This window comes from Gracilinanus agilis, chromosome 2 (genome assembly GCF_016433145.1).
Source record: "Gracilinanus agilis isolate LMUSP501 chromosome 2, AgileGrace, whole genome shotgun sequence".
Taxonomy (NCBI): Eukaryota; Metazoa; Chordata; class Mammalia; order Didelphimorphia; family Didelphidae; genus Gracilinanus; species Gracilinanus agilis.
Window position 1 is genome coordinate 26,555,647 of NC_058131.1, and position 4,563 is coordinate 26,560,209.

The window sequence follows — 4,563 nt, forward strand, 5'->3', positions numbered from 1 at the left end:
AGAATGTGGCCAAGGACCCATTCCCCAGCCTCAAGTATGACCAGGAGAATCTGATGTCTAAGGATCAGGGAAAGCTATTGAAGGAGAAAGAAACTGCAGTCTGTACCCCTTTCTTCCATGGGAAGTGACTATGAGGGACTTTGATCCCCCCTGGGAAGGCCCCAAAATTTTGTCATTCAGTTGTTTCCGGTTTGTCTGATTCTTCATGACCCCGTTTTGGCATTTTGCCGGCAAAAATATTGCCATGGCTTGCCATTTCCTCCTCTAGTTTATTTTACAGATGAGGAAACTGAGGCAAACAGGGTTAAGTGATTTGCCCAGGGTCACATAGCTAGTACATAGCTGAGGCTGGATCTGAATTTAGATCTACTCCAGGCATTGGGCCACATGATCCACTGTGCCACCTAACTACTCAGGTCCAAAATTATGATGCAAATAAGACCAAGGAGGAGGAGAAAAAGAACCGAGAATGGTATAAGTCACAGGAACCTAGGAAATCATCTAATCCAACCTCATCTTGCAGATGATGAAGTGGACACTCAGAAAGCTTAAGGGACTTGTACACAGTCTCTCTTCCCAAGCCCTCTTGTCCCTTTCCTTCTTTGGGGCTCCATTTCTTCATCTATTCAGTGAGGAGGGGCAGTCTTGAGGACCTCCGAGACCCCTCTGCCTCTACAGTTTTGTGAGTTTGAGACAGGAAGAGGGAAGGATTCTGCCCTTAGAAGGGGAAGATGCTCAGAAGGCTGGGGAGATTTAATGGCATTGCGAGCTTGTTGAAAATTCCCTTTAATGAAGCAATTTGCAGGCCTTTTTGAGAAGAGTTCAATATAAATGAGGAACATTTCTCTGTCTCCTGCCTCCGGCCCCTGCCATGTTCCCTGTATATAAATGCAGATCAGCCCATTCTCCCTCAGCAGTTGCCTTCCCAAGCAATATTGAAAATCGTCTACTTTCGAGTCTCTCCAAGAAAAGCTGCTAGAGGCCTGAGGAAAGGCCCAAGACTCAGAGAGAAGGGATCGCCATTTCTAATAATCCTCTCTTCTTCAGCAAGATCCCTAATCCTATTCTCTTCCCTTCTTAGCTTGTTTAATCCCATGTCCCCCCCTTTGAAATTTGCCAAGCTCACATCCTATCCCCTTAAGTGCTGACTTTCTGTATCTTCCAAGCTAACAACTTGCTGAATTAACAACTACATAAGTACACACGTGCATGTGCGCGCACGCGCGCAGACACACACACACACACACACACAGAGGACGTGGATATTTTTAGCTAGCCAGCCTGGGTAATAGATAGCCTGCTGAATTTGTGGGTTTGGAAGACATAGACCGCAGTCCTACCTGGTGTCTGTAAGCACGGGTGTGCTGGAAACTGCTCATATCAGTTCTTGAGAGTTAATTATTAAATTTCCATTCTGAGCATTTGTACCTCAGAAATCACACACACACACACACACACACACACACACACACACACACACACACAAAATTACACATCAGGCTTTGATTGCTTGTTTTGTTGATCGTCACTCTAGACTTAAGAGAGTGATGGAGAAAATGTCACCAATGCAGATTAAACTTAAAAGTGTGATGTGTGTACATTTGAAAAAAAATTTTCTAAAGAGACAGTTAAACTTTTTTTTAACCTTTGCTTTCTGTTTAAGAATCCATGCTGAATAAAAGTTCTGGGAAAGAGCAGTAAGGGCTAGACATTAAGGGTTAAGTGACTTGCTCAAGGTCACATAGCTAAGAAGTGTCAGAGGTCAGATTTGGACCTCCGAACTCCTGGCTTAGCTCTCTATCCACTAAGCTACTTAGTGGCCCCTAATTATTAAACATTTGTCAGCACACTGGCCCCCTCCCCCACATCCCTGCTATGAGCCATATGGCCCTGGGCCAATCAGATAACTTTGCTAATCCCCAGTTTCTACTACCAAGTGGGGGATGGTCCCTACAGTCCCCTACTTTACAGAACAGTTATAAATCTCAGGTGAGTGAATGTATGTACAGCGCTTTATGAATCTTAAACTGATATGTAAATGTCTGTTACTATTTTGTGGTGACCTTCTGGAGACAGTGCTCCTAGAGTACTTAACTGGGACCCTTCCAAAAAAGCCATAGCCTCCCCTAGATTCATAGGATTTAAAGCCAGAATGACATTTAGAGATTTTCTAATTCTAACCCATTGTGGCTGCCACCCATTTTACAGATAATAAAACTGAGGCCCAGAAAGGTAAATGAATGACTTCTTTAAGGTCTCAGAGCTAATGCCAGCTGTTAATGGTCACTCTGACCTGCAAACTAAAGTTCTTTCCATTCTTCTATCTTTCTTAGACCCTCTGTGTCCAGGATCATAGATCTAAGGCTTGAGAGAGAGCAAGGACTATTTAGTACAACCTCCTTATTTTACAAAAGAGGAAACTGAGGCCTGGGGAGGTTATATGATTGCCCAAGGTAGTAATCATTAGAGACAAGATCTGAACCTAGGCCCTCTGACTTCAGAACCTGAGCCACCGTGTCATGTTAAACAAGCATGTGGACCTGGTGGAACTTGGACCTAGAATCCCCAGGACAGATCCAATCTAGATCCATGACTCAGCTTCCTGGCCAGGGGCCAAGGGAAAGATTCTCTCAAGCTAGGCAGCCCCATGTCTCAGGCAGCTACCCAGAGAACCATCGCCAAGTTTGGGAAGTAGATGGATATTAAGGAACTTGGTGCCTTGGCCTGCAGCAGCCACAAAGTGATCCAAGAGCAAGAAGAAACTAGAAGAAAGCAACAGGAAATCTTCCTGCAGGCAGGGGGATGCCCCACATGGCCTCCCAAGTCCTCCCCAACCCAAGAGAACTCTTTCAGGATAGGACTCCAAATATACCTCATTATCAGGGGATCTGTCTTTTTCCCTCCTCCCCCTTCCCTCATGATGCTATTCAATTCAGTCCAAGAAATGGTTACTAAACACCTATCATGTGCCAGGTCAGAGATACCATGGGGAGTAGAGTCTGTAGGACCTTTTACACATACTGGCTGTGAGACCCTGGGCAAGTCACTTAACCTTCAGTATCCCCAAGAAGCTTCCTAAGGCTATTGGTTGCAGAGAAGGTACCAACCATCACTGGTTGACACCAAAGAAATTAGAACTCCTGTCCCACAACAATGTGTGAGGCACTCTGTTGTTCCCTGAGCCAAAAGAAAACAGTCTTGGTCCTCAGAGAGCTTACATTCTAGGGAGGAGACCCTTATACGCACAAATAATACAAAGTGATTCACAGCGATTTTGAGAGGGAGAGAGGGCTAAGACCTGGGGGATCAGGAAGGGCCCCGCATAGGAGGTACTATCTGAGCTGGACTCAGATGCTCTGAGGGATGTGACAAGATGGACATGAGAAAGGGGTGTAGACAAGCAGCATTTATATGCCCAGCCTATTGTGCCCCCTGCTTCCTTAAGGAGAGCTCCCAGTCTAGCAGGAGGGACAAGGGAGGATGGGAGCGAGAAGGGATGACTCACACCATGAGTCAGGAAACAAAATAGGACAGGATATGACCGAGGGCCACCATTCGTAAGTCAGACTATATTTGCAGGAAATCTGCTAAGGGAGAGATGAGAATGTGGGAAGGTTGTGGGTCTTTGATCTGGGGATCTCTGAAAGACAGGGGAGTCTAAGAAGCTCTGGGGAGAGAGCAGCCATGGAGGACATAGTCAAAAGTGTCTGAATAGTTTGGATCCCCCTCTTTGGGAGAGTCGGTGGCTGTGTCCAGATGTGTTCATGGAAGCTAGCCATCCTGTGGCTCTTGTGTTTGAAGATCAGTTTCTGTTCTGAGACTGTCAAAAGAGACTCCCCAGAACCCCCAGAGCCACTTAGCACAAGGCAGAGTGACATCTTGGAGAAAATTCTGGTCTTGGAGTCAAAGGAACTGGATTCAAATCCTGACATTCCTATGCAACCTCAACCAGGTCATTGAACTTATCTGAGCTTTGGCTTCCTCAAGGATAAAATGATTGAGCTGAACTAGACCAATGATGGGCAAACTTTTTAAAGAGGGGGCCAAATGCTCATCTCTCAGTCTGTTTCTAAGGCAGCTTTTTCGAAGTTTCATTGGATTGTATCCTACTCATTGTATTGGTCAGATTAGGAATAATGTTGCGCAGCCAGATAGAACATTTCAGGGGGCCACATCTGGCCTGCAGGCTGTAGTTTGCCCATCACTGAACTAGAATAATAATCACTAGCATGGAAAGTGAGCAAAAGGCTTTATGTATATAATGTTATTTAATCCTCACAGAAACCCCTGGAGATAGCTCCTATTGTTGTCCTATTTTATAGATGGAAGGAATTGAGGCTAAAAGAGAGGAAAAGACTTTCTCAGGGTCACACAGCTCATCAAATATCTGAGACAGGGACTTCCGGTTAAGATGGCGGCAGAGTAAGGAGCAGCGGCTCGATCTCTCCTGACCGAACCACACAGAACCCCTCAAGGGGAAATAAAAACGAGTCCAGAGGAACGAAGGAACCCCACAACAGGGCGCAGCATTGAAGGTACGCAGAATCGGGGCATTTCCACACT